Source organism: Manacus candei, unplaced genomic scaffold (assembly GCF_025592945.1).
Source record: "Manacus candei isolate 608988 ecotype Guabito, Panama unplaced genomic scaffold, ASM2559294v1 h1tg000017l, whole genome shotgun sequence".
NCBI classification, from domain to species: domain Eukaryota; kingdom Metazoa; phylum Chordata; class Aves; order Passeriformes; family Pipridae; genus Manacus; species Manacus candei.
The window spans coordinates 11,685,052-11,697,273 of NW_026138065.1; the positions used below are offsets into that span (position 1 = coordinate 11,685,052).

At 46.9% G+C, this 12,222-nt stretch overlaps 2 long non-coding RNA genes across 2 annotated transcripts; one reads left to right on the forward strand and one right to left on the reverse strand.

Annotated features, from left to right (window-relative positions):
- Positions 1–312: 312 nt before the first annotated feature.
- Positions 313–4,576, reverse strand: LOC127469310 (uncharacterized). Its single transcript, XR_007903930.1, has 3 exons — positions 4,543–4,576; positions 3,643–3,700; positions 313–347 (listed from the first exon to the last, which is right to left on the reverse strand). It is a non-coding gene; the product is annotated as an uncharacterized LOC127469310 (long non-coding RNA).
- A 95-nt stretch (positions 4,577–4,671) lies between these two features.
- Positions 4,672–6,906, forward strand: LOC127469309 (uncharacterized). The gene is made up of 3 exons (XR_007903929.1): positions 4,672–4,816; positions 5,311–5,357; positions 6,786–6,906. It is a non-coding gene; the product is annotated as an uncharacterized LOC127469309 (long non-coding RNA).
- Positions 6,907–12,222: the final 5,316 nt, after the last annotated feature.

Below are 12,222 nucleotides of genomic sequence, written 5' to 3' on the forward strand. Positions count from 1 at the left end.
AGGCTTCAACAAGAGCAAGTGGAAGGAGAGAGAGAAAAATCTTTATTTGTAAGGGGTGATTCAGAGGGAATAAGGAGGAAACAAAAATGGACTGCTCATGCTGATCAACATCTGCACGTGTGTTTGTTGTTGGGAAGGGTCTAGCAACACTGACATCCACATGGAGGATCCTAATGTGCTTCAGTTCCAGTGAAGGGAGCCCCAGTTCTGCTCCTGGCTGACTCCAGTCTCCATCCTTCTCATCATTCTCAGGATGTCTCTGCTGTTGCAGATGTTACATATGGTCTGGCTGGGTTCAACCTGACTCTGCTGGTCCTCTACTGCCCGAGCCTTGCTCCATGTACAGTCTGTAGAAAGAACCAAGTACCACAGCAAGGGTAGGCACCTCTCCTATGCTGGCTGAATGCGGCTCTGAAGAGCTGCTGTAATACATTAAATAACAAATCCACCCAGCCGCCACCTAACATGTGGCAGCTCTACCTACTATAAGATGTGGCACCTCAAAGTTGCCTCAATAATTTAAGTCTGTCTCACCAGGTTATCTGTATCCCTGTCTCTGTATGTGTGTTACGTGACTTGGATATCTCCTACTTGTTACTATGTGGATCAGCTCCACTTGGAGAGACAGTGAAAGCTCAGTCTGCCCTAAGATGGCAGCTAGATACTAACTAAACACTAACTAAACACATTCTCTGATTCCCCAGCTATTAGAGGAGTGCCACCTTTCCTGTGTTTTTTTCATTTATTTTTTAATAAGAAATTTCAAAAGCATGATAAAGACACTAAAACTTTGAAGAATGTTCCTAAAAGGGCAACTTCTTTCCAGCTCCAAGTTTATTCCCAGGACAATAGATTAGTAGCATTTAGGGCTGGAAAGGATCACTAGTTTAATCAATAGACTAAAAAAGATCACAGTCATTAGCACCAGGCTTTGATTTTTACACTGCCACTACGTGGTTGCCTCCCCTTCTATGGCATTTTATAGCACTCAGGATACCTCTGTCTTACCCCAGCCCAATTCATGCTCTAATCTTATCCAATTCATCTATTGCTTTGCTATCTCTTATCTCTCAGATGTTCCTGGATCCATGTCCTGTAATGTTTCCATCATTCACAGGCCATACCAGGTGGGAAGCAGTCCCACAAGATGCTGGCAGTGTTTGTGTGACAACTCCAAGGCAACGCAAGGGCAGTCTATGTGCTGTCTGCTTTTTACTTTAGGATCAGCACCTCCTAATTTTGGCTCAAGACTGACCAGGGATAGATGATTTGTCTCTCCAGACACTACAGCAGCATTCAACTCAGAGTCCTGAGCTAAGCCTCTCCACCTTGAAGGTGATGATATGGGCTTGGAGCGCTTGAGCAGGCTGCCAGAGTCTTTCTAGATGGGACTGCTGGGAATGCGGTAATTTCTGGTGAAGAAAAGGTGTTTCTCTGCTCTCCCCCTTCCACTGCCTTACAGCAGCTGAGCTACTTCTCTCTCCCCACACCCAACACAGTTTTGATCTTTGGCTTGCCTGATGGTAGAAGTGCCTCTGCGTCTCGTTTGCAAAGAAAAATAAATGGGTATAAAAAGAAACTTGTTTTCTCAGAAAGTCAGCTCTGAAGGTCCCCTGAACCTGTGTAATCTTTTCGCAGCCTGAATGTGACTAGATATGTGAGTGGATGGATTGGGATGCTGCAGCAGGATAGGCTACAGACAGAAATGAAGGCGCTGACAAATTACAGTGTTTCTTTGGTGTAGTTTATTCCAGAGACCTTGCCGCAGCTTCTAGGGAAGGAGTTACCCTTGAGGGAATGCAGGAAGTTTTTTAAAGTCTCAGTAGATAAAACCTCTCATAAAAATGCTATTGGCTTCCAGTCAGAACCCTTCTAAAGAGCATCTCAGTATGCTTTGGGTTATCTGTGGATTGTATGCACAAACATACTCCTTCCTTGTGTTGTATGCACTAAAAAGGAAAATTTAGGTGTCAGCTGTTTTTATGACTTCTGGAATTTTTGAGAGACAGAAAAACACAGGCAACTTTGTTGAAGAGAGCCACAAATCCATTCTCTGGCTTCCTCATACAAGTCCCTGGATGAGTTTTCTCTGGTTCTGCTATGGATGGATGGCAGTTTCTGTCCCAACCTTAAATTAATTGGCATTGAAGATCTTTACTCTGTTATGTTTCCAGATTGGAGAATGATAAATTCCCAAATGAGGTCTCTAGCTCTGTATTTCCATCTCTGGAGAATCAGTCTTCATGAGGTCCCCTTGGGCATTGCTGATCTAGTAGAAAGCCTCCACAAGACTTTGTTTTCTGCTGATCAACAAATCTTCTTCCAGTCAGATTTTCTCTTGGTGTTTCAGGGGGAGTTGGGAATCTTAATAGGATTTGAGCATCATTGGTAAGCCTAGAGCAGCTATGTCATCTGATAAATAACTTCTTGTTAGTCTTCTGTCTTAGCTATAGAATGATTTTTGCATTGACTTGTGTTTGCTCTTGTAGTGATGCAAGTTATACCCTATTTCCCATGCATGAATAATCAGACATTGGTTAGAGGAGAGTCCCTACAAACATTGAAGTTTTTGTGAAAATCCTCAGGACTCCGTGAGGCCAACACCTCACTTGTAGCTTGATGAGGACACTGAAGCCCTTCTTCCAGAAAGCACCAGGAGATCCTGGATGATTATCAGCTATCAGTGATATAACTTCAGCAAAAGTTTTCTCTCTTTGAAGCTGATCTGGGATGCACAAATCAGTACTGATCCAGAGGGGAACCTCGTGGCAGACTAGAAATACCTGTTACTGTTCCCCAGTGCTACCTGTGGCTTCTGGGTTCTCCTGGCACATTCCAGAGCCAACTGAGGATTCAGCTGAGGATGTGAGCATTGCCTCAGTGTGTACACATGGTCCAGAGAATAGTGCGAGCTTCCTTCTTCAGTGAGAACAGCAGGTATTTGCAACCCTGGAGAAAAAAAAAAAACAACTCCAGCTACTTCCACAGTGGGATTTTTAAGACAGCAGAACCAAAGAATAGGGTCTGCTCTGTGGAAATTCTTTGGAATTGTGTCTTGCCACAGTAATGAGGTGCAATCTGTGAAGAAATACCTGGATAAAATGTCTCTGCTTTTGGTGTGTGCTGGGTATATGGCAATTGGTGGGGAAAGAGTATCATGACTGTGGACATTCCTGCCTCTTTGGGTGGGATTTCCGCTGTTTGCCACATGCTGTGTCCTGCAGCATTTGAGCAAGATGTATGAGGGTGAAGGTCTCTGATGCCTGGAGGTAGAAGTCTTCCGATGAATACTAGGACCAAACAGGATTCAGCCAAACTGAGTCCCATTGCACTAGAAGAGAATCCACATTAGGTGGTGGGATTCTGCTGGCTGACAGGGATGCTGTTCCCATGTCTTTCGCACCACAGAAATGCTTTCCCGGTTTCACAGGCAAGAGCCCCAAGACATATCTCAAAGTGCTCTAAGTGCCTAACCTTTTCCATTTTAAATGGTACAAATCAGATTCCCACTTTCCTAGCAACATGGAAGCTGGAGAGTCCTGGTTTTATTATTGCTTCACTGTTCCAAGAACTCTGCATCAAACCTATTATTTTTACTGTCCCGCTTTCTGAATAAGGGATGTGGGTAACAATACAGCGTACCTGGAAAACATCTGCAATGTTAGTTTAGGCTTGTGGCTCCCTGGAAAGATCCAGTGAACTGCAAGCAAAAGCAATACATCAGAGCACTGCCAGAAAAAGCAATAAATTAGCTCTGTACAAGCGATAGTTTCCCAGCAATAGCCAACTCAAGCGGCTCTAATAGGTTTCTACTGACTTTCTGCTGAAAGAATGACACTCGGCTCGAAAAACAGAGATGTATCTGTGGGCAGGGGAGGTTCTCTTGCACCAGAGGCTGCTGTGAGCTCTGTGAGGGACACTTCAACACTTCCAAACTGGAAAATCTGCAATCAAAATGACCTTGAAACAACCACTTCAGTGACATTGAAAAGAAACCTTACAACTTCATAAATCAAACTGTGGTGAGGAAAGGAAGCAGAGGTTCTGCAGTCTGAAACTGGAGGGTATACCCAATGAGAAGAGCACCTTGGGCTCAGAGTCACTTTTATCAAACTTTTAGGAGTAAACAATGTTGTTCTGGCTGTGTCTGATAGTAAGAGGATGGATGGCCTAGTACAGTCTGGGACAGGCAGATCTACAGCTGAGCAAATGGAACTGAACATGTAATATATATCAGGCAACCCTGCCTCTTTTCCTCCCGAGGGTAATGCCAGCCATCTGCCATTTCACTGAATCCAAAATAATGGGAGAGACTTGCAGAGTGGGGAAATAATAAAATGTTTTGTAAGTGAGAGCAAAAGGATCAACTGACAGGGTCTGATCTGCCATGGCTTGTGGCAAGGCTTTGGCATTACTACCCAGACTTCTCCTGCCATACCCATGGGAACACTGTGTGTGGCACTGGAGGGACCGTCCCTTAGACACATGTAGTATCTGCTTTTCTTCTGTCAGCTGCTTAGAAAATTGCCTGCCATAGGTCACCTGTCCATCTGTCTCCTTGGGACTGGCGCCTTCTTCCTTCCTTCCAGAATCAGGGATGGAGCAGAGGGTGGGGGTGCTGCTGGTATCTCACAGAGCCATGGGGACATGTCAGCAAGAGGTGGAGGAACATCCCACAGGGGCCACTATAGAGCTGGCACCAGTGGGCAGAGCTATCAGAGTAAGGCCATCCAGAGAGAGCAGAAAGGTGTCACCTGGTGTTCTCTGGTCCCACTCACAGCCCTGGCTGATTCAGCCTGGGAGCCACCAGTGTAGAGTAAGGCACAAAGGGCAGAAGCCACCCAAACCTCCTTGATCCATCCCCTCTTTTCCCTCAGCAAATCATGCCCTGTCCAAGAGGAGGCGCCAAGGTGGAGCAGGATAGAGATGTGATGCGGGGTAGAGGTGACCCCACTCAGCCATCAGTGAAGTGTGCTGCCCGTGGCAGCAGGGCTGTAAATCTCCCCCTTGTAAACACTCAGTGGTTCCTACGTTCAGACAGATGTAAAAGGAAATCCAATGCGCATTTACAAACTCCCAGCCCATTACTGAACGGGTTCATAAAGCAGCAAACAAAGGCTAATCAATATGCTGAGTGCAGGGAAGAGGGAGCCTGAAAGCATTCGCTAATCGGGGGATGCTACCGGCTTTATAAATAAGGTGGGTCTCTGATGGGGAGTGGGCCCAGGGAGCAATTTGGCACCTTTCATCTCCAGTCACCCCTAAATGTCTCTCTCCAGTAATGAGCTCGCAGCTCTCCTTCCTCCACAGCGCGGAGAAGAGTGAGAAGGAAGAGGCAGGCGGAGCAGCCACTAATGGTGACTTGCCACAGGGATCAATAGATAGGAAGCAAATTAACTAGGATCCCGTGGGAAGGGATTTGTTGATATGCGGGGTGGCAGGGAGTGACATCAGATTGGACGGCTGTGCAGTTTCGGAAATACCAACCTATAATGAACCCCCGAGGGAGCAGGAGGGAGGAGACCCTACTGCCTGTCTGGGATGCTGTCTTTTCTCACCTCATCCTTCCATTAGCATACACAGCGCTTTGATTTTTCTTCCTATCAAGTTCTCTCACTGTCTCTCTTGCTCTCTGAAGTGCTGTTCTCTCCAGCGAAACTTCTCCCATAGATCCCTCTAGAGAAGGGGTAGGGCCCTCAAAGTCCAGGGCTCCTTGTGGAGGGTGGGCTAGGGGGCTTGGCATTAGGACATACCTGAAGCCTTTTCTAAGAGTCTTGTAGCCTTCCTGCCCTGGAAATGTGGGATGTGCTTGAAGAAAAGCCCTGGTCTACTTAGTTTGCCTCATGACCATCATGGCACTGTGCTGTGAGGTGGGGAGGTGGTGAGGGAGGGCTCAGCCAGCTGTTGCTCACTCACCCCTACCTTCTCTGGACCTGGGGATGGGGGGACTGCTTCTCCAGGCAATGAAGCTGGGAAAGCATGCTCCTTACCCTGCTTAGCCTGGCGACTTGGTCAGTCTTTGATTTCTGTGTCATCATTCCCAGAGATGGAGATGTCCTCAGGCCCCACTGCCAGCAGCCAGTACAGGAGGCTGGAGAAAGAGACTGCTCCCAGCCAGCTGCTACACAGAGCAACCTCATGGATGTGGGGCTGTCATGAGGCTGGGTTATGGAGCAAGTGTCTTCAGCAGAAACTGGTGCAGCCTGTCCAGACTGTTAGAATCATAGAATCATTTAGGTTGCAAAAGACTTTTAAGATCATAAAGTCCAACCATTAACTCAGCACGGCCAATTACAGCACTTAACCCATGTCCATAAGTACTCCAGCTACAAAATTAGACAGCCCTAATTGTAAAGGGCTTCTCCTGCCTTCATTCTTTACCTGCTCATGGGGAGCCTGGCACTGCAGGTGTTAGTCCTGGTGTTCTGCACCTCAGTAAGAGCCAGCAGACCTGGCAGGAGGAAGGTAAGAATCGACTGCCTGCTAGACCTAGCCTGGCTAGGAAAGGGCAGGAGCTACAAGTTGTGGTACCTGCTGGAGGTGGTTCAAATAGGAAATTTGTGCACAAGTAGTGCTTTTAAGAACCAGAAGAGATTTCATTATCTTCATGCTCACATTAGGCAGCCCTGGCAGGAGGGTGGGTGGATAGGAAGGACAGTAGCAGGGGAAAACAGTGGGCTAAGAAAAGCAAGTCCTGAGAACACACAGAGAGCAGGACGACCCTGCTGGAGTGTGAGTCATGTCTGCAGAGCAGATCCATATTTAGTACCTCTCCTTCATTGCAGATTTCAGGGCACAGCATAACAAGGCATCAGTTGGCTGCTGAGACAGCCAGGGATGGATTTCCTATGGCAGACAGCCAAGAGGATGGAGTCTCAGACTCCTGGAAGCCACCACCAGCATCTTTGCAAGGCAGATCTTGTTTCTGGACAATACTGAGTGTTCCTCATGGAGCTGACCAAGGAGACCCTCATGCTCCTGAAGCTGGCTCAAAGCAGAATTCATGAGAGGAGTCTGAGTCCAGTGAGTTTTGTGAGGGACACCAAAGTTCCCTTGGAAGGCTGGGGAGCAGGTGAACTGGTGTGGGCTGGAGATGAACTCTGGGCATGCAGAGGTGCATGTCCCATGCCTCTTGCTCTCAACACAGGTGGAGGAGGAAGCAGGACAGAGACCACCAGCTTCTGCAGCAGGCAGCCCAGGCAGCCTTCTGGCAGCTGGTGATCTGAAGGAGTGGGGGTGATCTTCTGGCCGTGCTGCTTGTGCTGCTCTGGCAGGGAAAGTTCTTACTGTGCTGGCAGCCCCTCCTCAACTGCCTGACAGCTTATGCCCTGAGGGGCTCATTTGGTGCAGATCCAGCAACGAGTTCAAATCTCATTTAATTTTGCATGCACGCATAAAAGAGAAAATCCTGTTGTTTCTACAACTAGCTGCTTGACTGCCTACCCAAACAAAGAGGCAAGATAAAGTGACCCTGGGCATCTCTGCTAAGCCGTGGCCAAGGCTCGATTGAACAAATGAACTTGCAGACAGAGAACAGAAAAGTTCATGGATTTGCTCTGCCTTGGTTGTCCTCTCTCCAAACACTACTGGCACCCAAAGGAGTGGGGTCCCCTAGGCCCCTTTCTTGCTGGGAAGGCAGGAACAGGACCAGCTTTCCAGTAGGGGGAGGAGTGAGGAGAGTCCACACTGGGGAAACCAGAGCACTGAGTGATTGGCATCTCACTTACAGGAAAAAGAACAGCATCTCTTTGGGAGGCACCCTTTGTCCTGCTGCTGGCACTACAGCCAGCTTGCCTGCCCCACTTTTCTGCTTTCCTCTCTACTCACGGTCAAAGACACCAATATCTCTGGGCAGGATTAGGAAGGTATGCGCTGGACTAGGCTGTTAACAACTGGAAAATAAACCTTCCAACCCTCCTTCTGTCTCCCCCTCACTGCCTTCTCATACTTCCATCTCTCCTTCCTGATCTCCACCTGCCCTCTTCATCCTCCCTCCCATCTCTCCCTTCTGTTTGATCTCATCCTCCCTCTGCAGTGGAACTGTGCCTTTCAAGCAGCCTATTAAAGGGACTTGCTGAAGAAGCCATTAGTTGGAAGCAAAGTGGAGGCCTGTGGTGTTGAAAACAAAAAGCACAGTGGTGGAGAGCAGGGAGGGAAGAACCAGTCGATAAAATACAGCTCTTCTCCACTACCAAGTTCAGTGTGATCCCCCTCGCCACACATCAGTCAGCCATGCGGTGACAGCTGTTTGTGAAGAGTTCAAGCATTCCCATCTGCATTTCCTAATGAAGACAGTGACTCACAGAGCCCCAGCTGAATCACACCTCCTCCCTTCAGCCCCAGTATGTGAAGCATGAGCATCTGCTGGGGTTTCTGCTCATCTAGAGGAGAGCAGCTCTCACCAGGAAGCAAGAGGAAAGTATGTAAGCATGAGAAGGGACCTAAGAGAAATCTAAAGGTGACAGTAGAGGTTGGCAAGCTCCTGGCTCTTTCAGGCTGTTAGGAAACAGGTGAGAATGAGTGTATTGTCTCAACAAAAACACACTGCCTTGTTGACATAGCAGGGCTGTGTGTGAGGCTATCTCGCTCTTGCTCACTGTTAGCACTGAGGAAAAAAGGTCCGTGTGTAAGAACAGAAAATAAGATCGGATTGGACACCCTACCTCTCTGTGCCAAAGCCCTTTGAGGTTAGAATGATGTCTGGATTTGAAGACAACATCTGTTGGGACTGCTTGGCAGGATCCTCTGGATATTATTGTTCTTCCTCCTGTATCAGTGAAGCCTGGCTTCTTCCCCAGCACCATCCAAGCAATTGCCCTGCACAGAGCTCTGCCCTAGCAAAGAGCCACTGTGTGCCTGTAGCTCTGTTTGCTCTTTCTGTGGTATCTGTGACCATAGAGTGCCTTTGCTTGGGCAGAGAGAAAGTGCCTGCAGGATGGCTGGAGTTCTGTATTCAGGGCCTATGTACTGCAGTTAGTAAAATACTGGGATGCTATAGATATAAGGTCATATAAGCAAATGCTCAAGATTCCAAAAAGGCAGCATTGTATCACTCTTCACCCGTCTTCACCTGCTTCACCGGTCTTCACCTGCTTTGAGATCACTGAATGCAATATTTGATATAAATGCAAAATAATTATTATTTTGAAAAAAATTATTAATTTCCAATTTCCTCCCATTATACTCACACGCACCAAGGAGTACATTCCCACTGCCAAGCATTTGTGCATAATCTCTGGAGAGTGGCTTGTCTGATGTGTTTATTCAGTGTAAATAAGTTAAATGCTGGGGAATGAATGATTCTACTAATTGAATTTATTCTTGTAAATTTAATATGCCATTCTAGCCAAATGTGCCATCAAAAATGTGCATTATTTTGTTCGTCTGCATGGTCATCATTGAAATTCAGAGAACACATCTGAAATTCTAGTGCATGGCTGGAGGAAATGGTCTTTCCAGCAACCCATGGGAATACAGTGTGGAATTTCAATATTTGTATATCTAGAATGACTGGATCCAGTGACTGCAATTGTAATGCTGAAATATGCCCACTGTGAGAGAAAGTACAGTTTCTTTGCTTTACTAAGTTCTCTGATATTGATTCCTTTGAGGCTTAGAGTCCCTCCTGTGCTTATTCTCTACCCAAAGAGGATTTTAATGTACAGAGGAAAGGGACAAGGAAAATCTGTAGGTCTTTCTATAACTGTGCTTTGTGTATATTGTAAGAATTATATCTGGGTGTAACTTGGCACTGGTCAGGTATCTTTTGCTCTAATTCACCTGTTTTATAGCTCTTATGGAGAACTGACAACAATGAATGAGCTGTTTGTGAGGACACAATTGATTTGGAAGACTCGAGTGCAGGAGTTTCTTTTTATATCTGCGCGCCAGGAGGGTCTGTTACATTTCTTTAAGCTCTTCATCCATATCTCACACCACAGAGGGCCATGTATCTGCTGCAAACCCAATGTGATACTTTTGAGCCTGTTGCATGGCAGTTCAGTGAGATAGTTTGGAGGTGGAGAAAGCTCCTGCTAAACCATCCATAGGAAGGAAAATAAAGCAAAGCAGAGAACATCATTTTGACATTGCCCATGTGCCAAGTAGGGCATACAGCTCAGCTTCTCCAACTCAAATACCTTTTATATAGTAGAGGAACAGAGCAGCAAGGATGACCAAAGTGGGGAATGACTTGGGTGTGAAAAATTATTAACTGGGCTAGGATTCTCCTGTCTCAAAAAGATAAGTGAGTAGCTATGAAATTGTGAATACTATGGAGAAGGAGAACAAAGAGCAATTGTTCTGTCCCAGCATCAAGACTAGAGAGGTCAGAAGGAACTGGCAGGTGGCTGTTTCACAAGACAGTAGAGGAAGTGCCACCACAGCAGGGGCATTGATGAGCTGTGAAACACCTGGGCAGTGGGCATCTGGAGCATTCCAAATGTGAGTGAGCAACTCTGTGAAGGAAAAGTCCACTGTGAAGTATTAAAGGCAGGAATGCTGCATGTGATTTAGGATGTCTGGAAGCCAAAGCTGGCTGGGAGAGTAATCAATGGCACGCTTGCCCTGCGTTCATCTGCTGCTGGTTGGAGACAGGGTGTTGAGTGAGATTGGTCTCTGTTTTTACCTGATATGACCATTATTGCACTTTCATGTCCGTTGCTCAAAAAAGACCCTATGGTAGTCAGCTCAGCTCTAAGAGCACTAAACTTCAGAAAGTTATGTAACTATTCACTGCTTTATCTTCATGCCATTAGGTATCATTAGGTCCCTACTACGGATTAAGCAGAACACTGACTAGCCAAGAGGGAGAAATAATAGCGGTCCATATGCCTGAAATCATCCATCCCACTAAGGACTGCAATTCAGCTCATGAGCAGTAATCACATCAATTAACCTTTGTTCCATTTAACATTAGGAGGGCCATAGAATTACAGCTTTTGTAGTTAACCTCCTAAATAGGGATGTATTCAAAACAAAACGAAATCCCTATGTCTCCCAGGCCTGTGCAAAGGCAGGGAGAGGGAGAGATGAGGGTTACTGAACAAAAGGAAAGAGGGACTAATGCCCACTGAGCTTTGTTGTTGCCTTGCAAAGGGAAGAGCTGTTCTGAGCCCTCGGGGCTTGTGAGCCTCCCTGATGGGTGGCAGTTCTGCACTAAGGGCCTTGAATCCAAGGCCACGGAAAGGAGGGATGCAGGATCAGGAATGGGGGAAACAGAAAACTCCCAGGGCCTAAGTAAGGGTGAATAAAGGAAGCTCCCACCCCGGAGGGGCAGCCTGTGTGGTTTCTCAGCCCCTCTGGGATCAAGTGCTGAGCTGAAGACCCCTGGGGTGCTTAAGACCTGTTCTCTGCTGCTCTGTCAGAGGGTCAGACAGCAGAGCTGGCCTCAGGGAAGGAAAAAACACAGAGCTGCCGTTTAAAGGGAAAAATGGAGAAGATTCACTGAACAGTAATGGGAAAGTAATTGAGCTAAACTGAAATGTAATTGGAAAATAATCATGGTGAGCAGTAGTTTAACACATCTTATTGTAATCTGAACAGAAGGTGCTTTATGAGTTTGTGTTCCACCCCATCTTGGGGCTTGTGGTATGTCTACAGTGCAGATGGAAATCTTTTTCTGTGGCTCAGGACTGAAACCAGAAACAGACTCTTCTCCCTCATCCTCACTGCCACTCCTGTCTCTGTATGCAGTGCCAGAGCAGAGCAGAAGGAGGAACCTGGTTTCTCCAGCAGTGTGGGAGAAGGATAGCGATACCACTCACAGCAGAAGGTGACAGCTGCTGGCCACTGGGGACGATGCTGGAAGACCCCACTTGCTTACTCCATGTTAGTCAAGAGTATTTTCTGTCCATTCTTTCTGTGTGGTGTTCTGCTCCAAAGCTGTTTATGCAAAGCGTTCAATAAATACCCCCTGAAATGTGGAGGAGATGAACAAGGTAATGTGAAGAATAATGAAATGTCCCTCAGCCTCTAGGGAAGCAATATTGACCAGCCATGGAGAGAGCTCATAATGAGGCCCACTCTACTCAGAGAGAACAATAATAGCCTTTCCTTCCGCAGCCCCCCCTTTGCCATCCCTGTAAATTGTGTTTGCTCAAGAAAATGATTTGTGCAGGAAAGGAGCCAGGCAGTGAGTGCAGTCTGGGGGGGATGATGTGGAGGGAAGGGGAAAGGTTGCAGGGAGAGTCATGGCTCAGATGTGGCTCCGCACAGTCAGTT